Here is a 16,901-nt window from a genome sequence, read left to right on the forward strand (position 1 = left end):
TTCAAGTACCTTTTTACGCGAATGTCGACATTTGTAGATGCCAACCCCCGGTTACTCGGTACGAGAATCATTGGAGTAGAACAATTTTTATTTACTTTCTTTTCTTTTCTTTTTTCTCTTTTTTTTTATATATATTTTTTTATTATTTTTCCCTCATCGAAAAATATATAAAAATAATCACAGGAGGAGTATAACCTTTATCGACTATATCAATCACTTACTTGCAAAATTAAGTAAAGAGAAGAAATCTCATTAAACATGTAAAATTATAGGCATAATTTTCCTCATTTTACCAAATATACTTTCTAAAATGTAAAAATTCTAATTGCGTAATAAACATTTCCAAGTTAAATGAGGACTAAACCTTCCAAAATACATATAACATTTCAACAATTGGAAGAATTAAACACTTAAGGTTGGAACAAATTGGCCCTTTTTGAATGAAAATGCAAAAATTTGAAGAAATTTTGGGCTATAGTGAAATATTGGAAAAGATTTTAGAAAATTTTTTACAGAGTTTCTCCTTATAAATGGAAGAAAACTCCCTGCCAACTAACCTATTTTCTAGCAAATTATCCACATGGCAAGCATTTCAAACACAATTCCAACATTTCTAAGCATTTAAATCCACAAAATATCATCACCTAGCAAGTAAATGCAAGTGCAATACTTTCCTCCCCCACACTTAAACTTCACATTGTCCTCAATGTGAGAAAAGGAAAATAAATAAGGAGTAAAAGAAAATACTGCTCAATTGAACTTGCGCAATCCGAATCCATGTCCAAGTGATGAATTTCCAACCGTATTTGAGAAAGAATGGAAGTTCACTTATTGCACCCTGAAAAAGACAAAATCAAAACAAATAAATTTCTTAAAAATAAAAGGTTGCAATCAACAAAATCATGCAATTCAAGGAAAAAGGAAAAATGATCAAGCATGTGGAACCATCAATGTTCAAGGGATAAAAACATGAAATGAGCTAATCCTTGCTAATCAAATATATGCATTAGTATCCAAAGCAAAGGGAAGCTAATTTCACACAAAAAATCCACAATCCTGAACAAAATAAGTTCCATTTATACATTTTGTCCTCAATGATCAAATCCCCGCAAGTACAAAAGTAATCTCAAAATGGAGGCAAACACACCAAACCAAAATATAAATGACCTTCGTGAGAATTCATGAAATACTAAAAACTATTGAACCACAAAAATTGTAAGTGCATTTATGAATTTCATCAATTAAGGTCATCTTCAATTCACCTCTTCTTTTAGAATTACCTAAGAATTCACAAAATCATTCAATCAAGCACCTTTTCATTCATTAGATAATCTAAATTACTCACATAAATATAAAAACTCCCACTAAGCTAATTAAAATGCTACATTTGGCTACTTAATATGCAACTTCGTCATCAATCCAAATTAAGTATAAAACTAGCAAGAATTCACCAAATAAGTACAATAAATGCAAATCACAAAATATAGTTATCACTAACAATCACCAATAGCATCAATAAGTTGAAATAAATGCACCTAACTTCACATATTAAAAGTTGCCTAAAAATAGAAAATATTCAATCATGGCAAAATTCAAATAACAAAGTTAGGTGAAGAATTGTTACCTCAAGGTGGTTTGGTGATGTTTAGAGATCAATATGATGTGAAAACCCTCAAGAAACTTACTCCAATTTGACCTCAATTGAGTGATTTCAAGAAGGTAGAACCCTAACTAATGGTAAGCTTGAAACCACTTTAGAGTTGTTTTTGAAAAAATATGAACTATGAAATTCACTCTAGAGGATAGGAGAAAGTGATTTGGTGAAGGTTATTTGAAGATTAAATGGTGAAAAGTGGTGTTTTAGTGAGTGGTGTGTGTTTGAGGTGTTAGTGTGTGAGTTGGGTTGAAGAAGAAGGGAGAAAAATTGTGAGGAATCCGTGAAACGGATTCATCTTACGCTGGTTACTGTTCAAAATCCGGCCAGAAATTGGAGGGATTCGTGGAGGGATTCTGGGCAGAAATTTTTTTATTTTATTTTTTATTTTTTTTACTGTTGCATATCCGGCCACTTTCTGGCCAGATTTCCGGCCGGATTGTTGGCCGGATTTGCTACAGTGGATTGTTGGCCGGATTCTGTCCAGAATGCTCGAAAAAATTTTCTTTTCTCCCCTGACTATCCGGCCTTCAATCCGACCAACATTTGGCCGGATTTATGGCCGGATTTGCTGCAGAAAAAGCTGTTTTCTGCAGTTTTTCCTCCAAATTTGCTTGGCCAACCTTCCACATTCAACCTACTTCATGTTCTTTGAATAAAATTCAAATTTAACATGATCATGCATGAATATAACTTAAACATGAAACACTTTAAATGCATGAAATGCAGCAATTGAACATGAAAACTCCCTTTTTGCCTTAATATAAACACCTTTGCAATTGAGATCATTTGCATGAACTCTTGCCATTGCCACCTTTTTCACCTCATTTGGTCACTTTTCCAAGACCTACAAATGAAAAACAACAAAATTACTCAAACTTATACTTTAAACATAAAATCACTCCAAAGTAACACCAACTTAAACAAGCATTGGGTTGCCTCCCAATAAGCGCTTCTTTAAAGTCAATAGCTTGACTATTTCACCTCATTTTTCAAGGAGGTTTAGTTAATGAATAATCCACCATTTTAGGCCGTGGTGGATCATTAAATGGTGACTTTATAGCCAAAGCCACATGATCTAATGATCTGAGAGATGGAAGTGACTTACATATTTCAAGTGTTCCATAGATATTACATTGAATATGCACCACTTGAGAACTTACCAAAGGACATGTCATAAGAGTATCTTGGACAGGAATACCTTTAGAACCTATACTTTCACTGCACTCCTCAAGAGGGGTGAAAAATGAGTCATTAAAACTCACCTCTTGAGGCTCAAAGTTAGTTCCAAAGATATTATCATGTGAAATGGACATTTGCTCATTGAAACACAATTGAGATTCATCATTTTCATCAAAATGCAACCCATTTTCACATACAACATTCCCACCATTCATGCTAGAATCATTTTGCAAATTATTAGAGGAAATAACTTCACACAATGCATTCAATTGCTCATGTATTCGACCAAAGTGAGAAGCTAATTCATCTATTCTTTCCTCAATCCTATCAAAACGAGCGGAAGTTACATTTGCTAGCTTTTCTAATGCTAAATCAAATTGATTAGAAAATTTTTTTACAGCTAGCTCCCAAGATGCATTAGAATCATTAGCTAATGGTTCACTTTCTAACTCCCAAGGTAGAGGTGCATTAGCTAACTTCTCTATTGCCAACTCCCAAGATGGTTTTGATTCATATTGGACACTTTCAGGTTGGTAATCATAAAAATTTGGAGAGTCACTATATACACCTTGATTTTCCCAACTATAAGCAGGAGAATTGCTCCAATTAGCACTATATTGATCAAAACAAGGATTGTAATGCTCTAATTCATCATAATAATCCACATTTTGTGCTTGCATACATGTATTAGTAGCATGATAACCTCCACACAAGTCACAAATCACATGATAAGAATTAAAAGCATTAACATTCCTTCTCTGCTCAATTTCATGCATCATGGTGTCCATTTGAACTTGTAACTTAATTACATCAAATTTTGCCTTTAAGCACCTTAAACCATCTTCAAAAGACATACATTCAGTAAATTCTTGGTTACCTCTATTAAAGGAGCTTTGCACTTGGTAACCATCCATTACCAATCTTCCATTTCTCAAGCATTGTCCTCCAAATTGTCCTACCCTTCTCATCACCTAAAATTGCTTTTAAACAACTTAAGAGCAAAATTAGTAAGAAGAATAGGTGATAAAACACATACACATATAAAACACAGAAAATAACATTCACAGTATAACTAATAATATGTCTAAACTAATAAAGTTACTCTTCACACCGATATTGCCAAATCTTCCCCGGCAACGGCGCCAAAAATTTGACGGGTATTTTACATACGTACAAGTTAAAAAAATACCGAATTACACCCGTTCACTGCAAGTATACAGATCAACTAGTAGTTTAGGGTATATATCGGGTCGATCCCACAGGGAAGAGTGAACAATTACCGGTATTACTAAAGTTTCTCTATTATTTAGACTATCAATTAATTATAACAAATTAAAACCTACTGAAATTATGCAAGAAAATAGCAAATGAAAGCTCCTTAGGTTGTGGTATCCCTAACTACTCATGCAAGTGCTATAATTGGATCATTAATTACTACATCTAGGCTAGTTATGGTGTAATTTCCTTATGCATTTGAATCCTACTTTCGTAGTGAATCAATTATACTTATAACTAATCCATACCTATTCTCATGGTTATGAAATTAGCTACAAGTTCATTTCTTCAATGAAATTACATGAAATGAATCACTAAAAACCACATAGATGCACCTCTACTTTCGTGAGTGTACTCCCTATGTTTAGCACTTTTTGAACTAGTGTTAAATCTCAATTTCCATTGCAGAAACAACACCTTAGATAATCACAATTAATAGTACCAGATTAATCATGATTTAAAGAGCCAAAGTGCTAAATAATTTGCTCAAATCATAGCAATCAAATAACCAAACAATTAACACTAACAATCATAGAAAGTTCAACCAAACCCAAGGTATAAACTTTATAAACACATATTGAACACAAAATCCAGAACTTGTATATTAACTAAACTTGGAATCAAATACAAAAGATAAAGAGTTTGGAAGGAATACAACCCTTGTCACATGAGCTTTCTTCCTTGCCTTCTTCATCCTCCATCTTCATCCTAATCTAGATAATAAACAAGAATGGAAAAGCTACACTACTCTATACTAAGCTAAACTAACACTAGGAAGATGAAAGAGCTACATTTCTGCAACTTCAAGCTTCTCCCGTATGTCTCTCTATTTTTCTGCTATGGACTCCCATCTCCCCCTCTTGCTATGAATTTGGCTCTTTAATGATGAAAGGTGGTCAAGAAATGAGGATTACATCTCCCTTTTACAGCTGGGAATGTTTCTCACATGTATAGCATCACATGTGAGTTGGTGGGAGTGAAATTGAGTTTTACGCGTACAGAGCAGCCTTTTCTGGCCGCAATCCAGCCATAAATCCGGCCTTAAATCCGGCCAAATTCCGGCCGGATTGATACAGTGACCATTTGGTCACTTCTGGTTCAATTTCCAGCTCTGCTCCGATTTTGACTCAATTTCAACTGCATTTTTCTTGATGATAAAAGCTGATTTAGCTCTTGACCAAAACATGAAACTTGTAGCCCTTTGAGTTAGCTTTCTAAGGCATCAAGAATCACCTCATTTGGATCTGTGTAGGCTGAGAAATGACCGAAATACCCTTACCTGCTCATTGCCCTGTTCCAGCTTCGACCAGTAGAAATTTGCTATTGTAATTCGGCATTTTGACCTGGAAAACCTTCAAACTGGATTTATATGTCTTCACCAAAGTTGTAGATCTATCTCTTATCTTCAAATGGGTTCAAGAATCATCCCAATCCGATCATTGTAACTGAAGTTATAGCCGAAATACGAAAATGTGTCAAAACTGTCAAAATACACAAAATCCAAGTAAAAAGTGATAAAAACCTCATTTAATCACTTAAAAACTTTTATTCACCAATTATAGCCAAAATGATTCATATTCTTCCAATAATATAACCAAAGTGACTAAAAATAATATAAAATGTCATACAATTATCACGTAAATTAGTCACTTATCAATATGCTAAGGAAAACCAAGAATGTTTCCCTAAGATTGAGTCTAAAACTAAAGGACAAACGTTGTCCTAGGAATATAGTTCAAATTCAATAGTATGAAAATGAATAACTAAACAAAATTTTCAAGAAATAACAAAGAAAAAGAAGAAAACTAGGAGGTTGCCTACATAAAATTCATCCATATGGTAGCATTAATAAAAGTAATACAATTAAAGGGAAAAGATTTTAGATCCCAAGGTTGTAGATAAAATAAAAATTGATAAGTAGAGGCAATATCTGTACGAATTTTAGGAGTAGAAAAGAAGTGCAATATGCCAAAGTCCAAAGATGAGGACAACCCCTATGGAAAAGTATTAAATTAAAAATAATAGGTTGCAGAAGGAGGCGTAAGACTGTAGGAGTTGATGGATATTAACATATTTGTTTCTTGCATCCTCCTCTCCTCTCTCCCCCCGGGGGGGCGCGGCATGACAGAAAAACCGTTGAAAGAAAGTAAGGGGAAAAAAAATTAAAAGATGATCGCAGGCCAAGAAAATAAGGAGCACATTGATGTCGTAATAACCCTTTTTCTTTTAATTTTCTGGGGTCCACTTTTAGCCCAATTCGTGGGACAGGTGGGATGAAAACCCATAATAGAGGATTCTAGAAAATGTAAAAGGAAAAAGAATTTTGATTGATTAGGAGTGATATATTATCGGAGTTGAAGTGAAATAGGGAAATAAAAAAAGATCAAACAATATGTCAAATTTACGCTTTCTTGCTCTATGGCAGCTGAATCAGTGCCAAAATTTTAGGAGGATACAACTTTATACTGTAATCTAAATTTATTTCGAGAATCAATAATCATGGCTAATATTTTGTCAAGAGGGAAGACAAGAAAATGGGCCAAGACTAGCATTGGACCAATACACCTACAATGTTTCTGTTTTTCTCTCTCTTTCCTTGGAGATTGATTTATGTTGCCTTTCTTACTTTCATTGCTGTTAAATAGCTATTTGCAGAAATGATTGTTGCCCAAGTTTCTTTTCCGTGAAATGAATTCATTAGCAAAGTTGAGATACATATATATAGAAATTCACCATAATTAGATTGTGTAAACATTCTCTTACAGCTCAAGCCTAAGATTTGGTTCACTATATATATACAAGGATTTCCGTAGCCTATATTCTCTTGTGCCTCATTCGTAGTCTCCCTAGAGCCCTTGAAAACTCTTCTTTCAAGAGTTCTTCCAGAACTTCCGGGCATCCCACCATGAAGTACTCCTTCAACCTTCTTCGTAAGGTAATAAATAAGATTCAATCTTCTAAATTTTACGTGACTTTATGTTGTTTAAAAATGGATTTAATTGGATGTGCTCGTTATTGAATGGATGCTTTTTTTTTTTCTGTTCACAGAAATTGTTTAGTTTTCAAAAAACGAAGTTTGTCTTTTTTGTTTGTTTCTTGAATTTGATGGCAATTGCCATCACTCAAAATATTTATAAGCAGCATATAATATTTTGAATTCAACTTGCAATTATGCTGAACTTTGTGATTAGAAACTTTAGCACAATAACTGTAGTTTCGTCATAAATCTACCCTTATCTTTGTTTTCCTTTTTTTTTTTTTTTTTGCTTTTGTGAAATCCACCCTTGTCATCAATGAATAAAGTTGGATCTGTAATAAATTGAGGTAGTTGGCTCGGTAAATCAGAAAAATTAATTTTCTTGTTCAAATTTCCTTGTTTTTCTTTTTACTTTCCAATAACAAATTAAACTATAATTTTTTTTCCAGTTGCAATAGTGAATAATCTTTGTTGATCCGTCCCAAAATCTTTGATCATCCTTTTTTCCCCTTTTATTGTTGCATGATCCCCCATTGAAGTGTGCAAAAAAGTTCTTGAGCAAAATAAGAATGGCCAAGTCTTGCGCAAGCAAGAACCATAAGGCAAAAGCAGCACCGCCATCGCCTCCGCCCACACCTCGGGCTGCTCCACCGTCTCCATCACATGAAGAAGAGGTTCACGTTCAGGTTCAGATTCACCATGGAGAACATGAACTGTGCAGGGGAGGAGACTGCAATTGCCTCGGTGAATTTGTTGGCAAACTGTGGACAATCCCAGGAATGAAAAGTGTTGGTGTTGTCAACATGGCAAAGCCAGGAGATCGTGTTGACGTGGAAGAATTCTTTGACAAAATAGAGAAAATTCCAGAACTGGAAAGTATTGAAGTGGCTAGCATGGGGAATTCGGGAGACCATATGGATGATGAGCAGATGCTGCTGCCAGCGTCCATGCCTCTAGTTGCTCCACCATCTCTGGTACCAGCTCCACCGAGTAAAGAAGACGATCATCCGGACGATGGACCGGTCGACTGCGATCGCCTCGGAGAATTTATTGACAAACTGTGGACAATTCCAGGGATGCACAACATCGAAACTTTCAATCTGGATAAATCGGGTTTCCAGATTCCTGGTTAATGACCTAAGTGTGTGGTGGCTACTTATGAGAACCCTATTATCTTTATTGATTGGTTTTTCGCATTCTTTTGGTAATAATTTTACTGGTGGGGGATTTCTTCATGGGAAGTTGATTTGCTTTCTTAGGTACTACGTATCACGTTATTGTTTTCTTGGATAAGAATGCAATAAGAGTTTTTACTCACTTTCTTTGGATTTCCTGATGGAGGATTTCTTAAAGTAAATTGATTACTATTTACCTTAAATTTTTCTTGCTTGAAAATGCAATTAGGGTTTTTATCTACTTTATTTGGATTGTAATGTTTGTTGTTTTATAGCACTTATTGTTGCCATACTAGAATTTTATGGGTCTTTGTTTTCACACATTATGTTTGTTTCGTATAACGATTATACCGATTAGCACTTTCAAAATGATTTAAAATATGTCAGGAAAAAAAAAGATGATTGTAAATACATATCTTGCCCTCCACCAAACATCACCAAGAAAAAAAAACCACTGTCTTTTTTTTAATCAATAAAATAACATAAGTAAGCTAAGAATTTTTTTGGGTTCATTTTTGGCTAGGAATATCTTTTCCTTATGAAGGCCAATTTTACCTCATTTTGTCGTTTGTCCATGTTTTTTTAATCGTATACTGAGATTTGTAGCGTAGAATGTAAGGATGGGAAGTGTCTAGGAAATGTCTTATTAGTATTTTTCCTTTGACTAGCTGCTGGCTAATTAAACTTCTTTTTTTTCTGATTTTAAATTGTAAATCTTTTCCCTTACTAAAGTTAACTTTGGTTAGTTAAATTATTTCCCATTTCAATTTCGGTCTCAGTTCTTTCGCCTCATAGACGTTATATCATCATGGTGAATTCTTTTTCATGATGGTATATTGTTTCCTTCACTGGGACAACACACCTTGGGAATGAAAAAATGACACAAGTAGACTAGTTATACGTATATTTTACACAAATCCTACTTAGGTTATTCAAACTTGATTAAAATCGTATTTAAAGGTGGTAATTTTTGACACGTGCAAATAGGACACAAACATGATCTAAAAAACTGAACAAAATATGGTAAAGAACAATTTGTATAAAAAGTAGGTCAATACAAACACGATACACAAATAAAATGAGTTGTAATGGATCAATCCATGGGTTGACATGACTAATTTGTTACTAACATGTTAAAATATTTTTTTTAAAAAAATGATACTCGTATTTCCTTCTAAAACTACACCAAAAAAATAGATAGTTTCACTTGTAAATTTAAAGTTTAAGAACTAAAATAATAAAATTAACCAGGTTTATATAGTATTTTTATAGCATTATTGAAAATCCAAACTCCACAAATCCACGTATACAACTTTTGTGATTTTAATTTTTTGTTTTTTGCTTTTTTTTGTTTTTTGTAGCAAGTTGGTTGCTTATGATATATATGCTCCAAGTTGAAGGGGAGTGTGAAGAGTATATATATATATATATATATATATATTTCTTTTAGAAAAAGGCAGTCAAACCAAACTTTGTTCAAATAAGAGAGGGGTACAAGAGAAAAAAAAAAGAAAGAAAAAAACAAAAAACGGAGCTGGCGAGAAAACAAGCACTCAAGCCCTAACTTGCACCTCACGCAGATGAGGTACTTCGTAACGATCAAGCCGTGCCTCCCCTCTGGCTCTGGGTGGCAGGGCCGCAATTGAGGCGTAGAACTACTGCCCTCCCATCTGCAAGGAAGCTAATGCATCAGCCACCGAGTTGGCCTCTCGAAACACATGGTGAAAGGGTGCCCCCATCCGTCGGAGCAAAAATCTGATCTCCCGAAGTTCGTTGCATAACGGCCACTTTGACACAACATCTGATCTCACTAATTGAACAAGCACCTTTGAATCTGATTCGATAGTCAACGCACCTACTGCCTGGTCTGCGCACATTCGTAGACCTTCCAGGAGGGACTGCGCCTCCGCTTCCAACACATCCATCTCTCCAAACTCCTTGTAAAAGACAAAGATCACCCTCCCACAACGATCTCGCAGGACCCCACCCCCAGCTGCCTTGCCATGGAGGACACTGGCATCAGTATTAAATTTGACCCACCCCAGTGATGGCTTCTCCCAGGAAACAGGCACAACACCCTTATCCCTCTTATATGGGCCACCCAAGCCCGCCCATGGACAGTCCCGATCGCCAGCAAAGGAGGCCCTGGAGAATGCTCGTGCCTTACCCATCTGGTCCAAAAACTCCTCAATTCGGAAAATCACTTGAGCTGGAGTGATAGAGTCCGCTTCGAATCTTGTCAAGTTTCTACTCTTCCAAATGAACCAGAGGACCAACAAGGGGATAAGAACCCCCACATGTGTTGTGGACACCCTGTCGTGAGAGAAGAACCAGTGGCCCGTTAAGCGGGAGAAGCCCAAAAACTTAAAAAAAGTGGTCCCACATAGCCCTAGCCACAGAGCCGTGCAGGAAGAGATGATTGACAGATTCCTGGGCCTGCTGGCAGCAGCTACATCTGGAACATAATGCCACCCCCTTTCTCTGAAGCACACTATCTAGGGGGAGCCAAAGGCGCAGGAGGCGCCATGCAAAAAAAGAAACTCGTAGGGGCATTATCGACCCCCATACATAGCGATAAATCAAAGATGCATTCTGATTTTGGCGAGCCTCCTCCTACGCGGAAGCTACTGAGAAATCTTCATTGGTTGAAGGAACCCAAACCATGGCATCATCCTGGTCAGGGGAGAAGTGAATGCCAATGATCCGCTGCACCACATACTCGGGGACCCATTCCCTAAGTTGAGGAACGTTGCAGCCGTGAGGTGTAAAGAACTCCGCCACCAGAGAGTGGGGGGGGGGGGATTGGTCACGCCCAATTCTTGTGCTAGCGGCAGATCTCCACACCAGATGTCATACCAAAAATCGACAAGACCCTTCCCCAAGCACCACCGAATCTACGACTCTGTAAAATCTCGAATTGTTAGAAGGCGTCGCCACGACGCCGGAGGGTGGACCACCTAAGCGATCGACGGGTGCGAGTGCTTAATGTACTTATTGTGCATATAGCATGCCCATATCGAGTCCCTCTTGTGTAACAGCCACCACAACTTATAGGCGAATGCCTTAGCCGAGTCAAAAAAGAGCGAAATCCTAGACCCCCTTCCTGAACCGTGAAGCAGAGCTTCTCCCACGCCGCCCAGTGCATCCTCTTCGATTCAACACTCAAATCCCAAAGGAAGGAATTGTAGATCCTGCCCAGGGCAGCCAAAATAGATTTGGGAGGGCATACTGCTTGTAACAGATAAAGGGGAATCGAGCTAAGCACATGCCTGATGAGGACAATTTTACCCCCCGTACTGAGTAGTTTCGAGCTCCAATGGAAGAGGCGGGCTCGCAGCTTCGCCAGGAGGGGCTCGAGAATCACTGCACCCATTCTTCCACGGACCAAGGGAACCCTTGGGTACTTTAGTGGAAGTGATTACCTATGAAAGCCCAGAATCGTGCTCACTAACTTGAGATGATCCTCAGACACGCGGGAGGGCGTGAGGAACGCGCTCTTCCCCGTATTAACGTTTTGCCCTGAGTGTTTTTGATATCTAAGGAGAAAATCACGGAGATCTAGCAGGCAGGGTTCCGAGCATCGAGTGAAGATGATCGTATCATCAGCAAATGCCAGATAGGGTACAGTGTCACCGCCAGCCACATAACACCTGTCCTTATTGTTGAGCCCGAGTTGCTGGAGGCCTCGCCCTAGGAACTCAGCCACGAACAGGAAGAGTGCAGACGACAGTGGGTCCCCTTGTCGCACTCCCCTACTAGACTTGAAGAAACAGAGGGTTGACCATTGACCAGAACCGAGAACCACAAGTTGGAGAGGGTCTTGAAGAGGAGATTGACTGTGACCTCCGAAAAGCCAAAACTCCGAAGCATGAAAAAGAGGAAAGGCCATTCCACTCTGTCATACACGTTTTCCATGTCGAGCTTGATAACCAAGTTTGGGTGAGCTAGTTTCCTATCCAGGTCCAACACCAGTTCTTGAGCCAACGGAATATTATCCATAATGCCCTTTCCGGGAGCGAAGCCCGTCTGCCACGGCAAAATGAGTTTGGGTAACAAACCTCCCACTCGGTTGGCCAGAATCTTCGAGATAATCTTTGAGCTCGTATTGCACAGGCTAATTGCCCTGAAGTCCTTCCATTGGCAAGCCCCCTCCATCTTCGGGATCAGAATTAGTAGCGCACTTGAGAAGCCCCTGGGTTGCTCAATCCCCTTAAAGAAGTCTTGAACCGCCACTAGTAAGTCTCCTTTGATAATCTCCCAACATTTCTGATAGAACCCCGCCCCGAATCCATCCGGTCCTAGAGCGCTATTTGTATCCATTGAGAACACTACTGCTCAAATCTCATTCAGCTCCGGTAAGCGCCGAAGCATTTCATCCTCCTCCGCCGTAACTGTAAACAACTCTGAGGGCAGTTCAGGATGAGGGACATAACCACTGGACTGAAACAATGCCGAGAAAACCGCAGCGTTGAGGTCTGTATATCGACCGAGTCCTGAAGCCAGCCCACAGCATCATCTTTAATCCGTAAGACAAAGTTGGTGTTCCTCCGCTGTTTCACCACCGAGTGGAAAAAAGAGGTGTTTGCGTCACATTCCACCAATAACTCTCTGAGGTACACGGCCCGTGCCTCATGGAGGCGGATCTTCGAGGACTTGTCTCCACGCGAATCGAACTCCGCCTCCCGCTGCTTGTATGTTTCCGCCGCCAATTTAACCCGAGCAAATATATCCCCAAACTCTGCCTTGCTCCGCTGTCTTAATTGGGTTCTAAGAGATGACAATTTAGAGTGGAACAAGGTCATCCCGACTTCGGAGCCTGACTCCTGCCAGACCTTGGAAACAGTCTCGAAAAAAGTGGGGTGGCAATGCCACATGTTCAAGAACTTGAATGAAGGTAGACCTGAAGACCCCGACCCAGCCTTGACCAAGAGTGGCGCGTGATCCGACCAACCACGAGGGAGGTGAGAGACTCTTGTGACTGAGTATGCCGCCGCCCACTGGGAGTTGACAAGTGCCCTGTCCAACCGCTGCCAAACCGTTCCATTCATCGAGGTAAATGGGCAACCATCGAAATCCATTGGGGAAAGCCCACATGCAAACATGGACTCATTGAACTCCTCCATATTAGTGACATTAGCCGGTCTCCCCCCTCTGCGCTCGTCCGTGGATGCAATCACATTAAAGTCTCTGGCTACAATCCAGGGCTCACTCCTCCTCCCGTTGAAATCCTCCAAGCATCTCCAAAGAGGGCGTCTACCCACTCTCGTGCACTTAGCATAGATTGCCGACACATTGATAACCACACCTGACTGAAAGGTGAGCCTAGCATGCACAACCTGCTCCTCCCTCTCCAGAAAAGAGAGCTTGAAGAATCTACTCCAAAGACACCATACCTTGCCATTTAAGAAAGAAGCCCCGTGGTCGAGCTTGAGCCTTCTCCGGACCACATCTAATTGTTTAACTTCAGACATGGGCTCCAGGAGGAATACCAGGGAAATCTTATTGTCCATGCACATTTTATGTAAATGTTTAATAGAATCAGGGCGAGAAGCACCCCTTAAATTCCATACAATAAAAGCTAATTGGATTTAGCATGGGAACGTAAAAGATACTTAGCTTAAGACGAGGATGCCACATGCGTGCGCTTGCCCTTGGGCCTGCCCCCCTTTTTTTTGAGATCCCCACTTTGCTTGTCTCTCCTATCCGGATTCATCTCATCTCCAACACTATCTGAATGGCCCTCCTGGCTCCTTTGGGTCGTCGCCTGGTGGAAGTTCTGTAATTCTTCTAATGGCATTTGTGACTCCATCAGGCTCCTGGCAGACAGCCGACGTCCCACTGTTGCCTTCCTCAGCTAATGAGGAGAAGTGGGAGGTGAGGAGATTCACACCGCTCCCTTCGGTTAAGCGACCTCGAAACTCTCACCCAGCGTACAGAGAACCCCAACGCGATTGCCCAGACCGCCATCTTCCCTCTCTTGCTCCTCTGTTGCAAGAACTGGAGCCGGGCAAGTTCGTGCGTCCACCTCTTCCGCACAAACCAAGTCAGCAAGCATTTCAATTACCCTTTCTGCCACATGCTGAATAATCTCGCCCACCATCTGTCCAGGCTGGCCGCCCTCCTCAACAGGACCGCCATCCGCCGCCACAACTACTCTGTTAGGCCCCAGACTGACCTAGAAGACTGGGAACATAGCTAACGCCACGTCACTCCCCTCCACTCCCTCGTGGTCTTTTCTCACGGAGGAATGCCTTGCAGTATCCGCCACCCACGGGTGTGCAGGGGGCAACGCCTGGGAGTCTCCAGCAGCGTTCTCCATGGCCGCAATGCCTAGACTCTGACTCACATGGGTCCCTCTCGCCACTACTACGTTGTTCGCTGACCCATCTCCTTGTCCAATGCCGGCATGCGTAGACAACATGGTCTCGCCGTTACTTCTCCCTTCTTCGCTGCCCCACACCACCGGAACTCTCGACAGGTGCACCATCATCACCTTGCTCGGCGCATCCCTTGGCAGAACCCTATTAGTTGTAGCAGGTGGAACCTCGTTCTCTCTAGCACAAGCATGCTTAGGCAGCATGGGCCCATCTTCCTCCACGGTAGCAACTTCCAGATTCTGACTCATGTGGGTCCCTGTAGCCACCGCAATATTGATCTCTGAAACATCTCCTTGTCCAACGCTGGCATGCATGGACAGCATGGGCTCGCTGCTACTTTTCCCTTCTTTGTTGCCCAACGCCACAGAACCTCTCGGCTGGTACGCCATCATCACCGTGCTCGACGCATCTCTTGGCAGGACCCCATTAGTTGAAGAGGACGGAATCTCTTTCTCACCAGCGCTAGCATGCTTCGGCAGCATGGGTCCACCCTCATCCTTCTCCCCCGGATTTCCCAACGCAGGATCCTCTTTCTGCCGAAACTCTTGCGTTGTCGTCCTCCTCACGCCTCTTGGCGGCTCCACCCTTAACGCAGGATTCTTGAGCCTACATTCATCTGCATCGTGCCCCTGATGGAAGCAGTACCCACAGTACTTAGGGAGATTCTCCAGAATAAGTGGCTGCCAGAAGCCCACCCTATCACCAAACTCAAATCCAAACTCTGCCCAGCAGTGTCTTCAGCAGATCGACCTCAATACATACCCTGGCCACATTCGGTCTAGACCCCCTCGCCGTTGCAGCGTCTACGCAGAAGGGCCTTCCCAAGCAAGCAACAATGGGGAACAAGCATTCCTTATGGAATAGATGCACTGGCAGCTTCGGGAGCGCAAACCAAATCGGGATGATGGACGGCTCTCTATCTACATGGAAGTCCATAGACCATTTAAAGACTCTCATCGGAGACTCATTGATATACCAGATACTCCTCCCCCAAATGCGATAGTAATCAGCCTCATTAGACAACCGAAGCAATATGTGTCTACGATCTAGCAATCCGAGAGAAAATTCCGCCTTTAAGTCAAGAGCATGGAATAATTTCACCAGATTCTCCATGGGTGGCCGTCCCCTCGCAAAATTTACCCACCAAGGCATACTGAAAAGGAGAAACTACGCGCGCAATATTCTTACATATACTATTCTTCCCTTGCATGATTTTGCCTATTCAATTCTTTGAAAGTTTTTCTTTCTTTGTGAATGAAAACAAAATTAACTCTTTTTTTTTGTATTTTTAATGAGGTGATAATGCATTCAAAACTCGTATAGGTAATATTTAATGAAAAGTTACAACTGAAAAGATTAAAAGAAGAACATATATATTTTTAAAAGAGACTCATGTTTTACTCTTTACATATAGTGATTTTTATGCAAAATATTAAATGGGTCAAATTGGCTTAAAACACAAAATGACACTCCAATAAGCAGATTTTAATATGAATATGACACGAAAATCAAATATGGCATATATATATGCATATATATAAGAGAAAAATGCAGTTTTGATACCCAAACTTTGACACATGAGCGATTTTAGTCCCCAAATTTTGGGTAAAAACAAATTTGGTACCCAAATTTTCAAATTTCGAGCACATTTAGTACCCTTGACGATCTTTTCCCAAATTGCTACTAGAAAAAGTCATGTGACAGTCACATGTCCGGCCATTATTGTATAAAAAAATGCCAAAAAAATGTCAAATGCCATTCTAATACTAAGTATTAAGCTTAAGGACTAATAATATAGTTTAAAAAAACCTAAGGACTAAATAACATCACATGAGTCATTTAAAAAATAAAAGAAGAAGAAAACGATGTAAAACTTTGCCAAACTCATTTTCTTCTTTTTTTTTTATTTTTTAAATGATTCATGTGATGTTATTTAGTCCTTAGGTTTTTTTTAATTACATTATTAGTCCTTAAACTTAATACTTAGTATTAGAATGGCATTTGACATTTTTTTGGCATTTGTTTATACAATAGTGGCTGGACATGTGATTGCCACATGACTTTTTCTGGTAGCAATTTGGGAAAAAAGTCAAGAGTACTAAATGTGCTCAAAATTTGAAAATTTGGGTACCAAATTTGTTGTTACCCAAAATTTCGGGGCTAAAATCGCTCATATGTCAAAGTTTAGGTATCCAAACTGCATTTTTTTTATATATAAAAGTTTGGACTCGTTTAACATGAACATGGTTATGACAGGACGT

Source organism: Coffea eugenioides, unplaced genomic scaffold (genome assembly GCF_003713205.1).
Source record: "Coffea eugenioides isolate CCC68of unplaced genomic scaffold, Ceug_1.0 ScVebR1_1148;HRSCAF=1953, whole genome shotgun sequence".
Taxonomy (NCBI): Eukaryota; Viridiplantae; Streptophyta; class Magnoliopsida; order Gentianales; family Rubiaceae; genus Coffea; species Coffea eugenioides.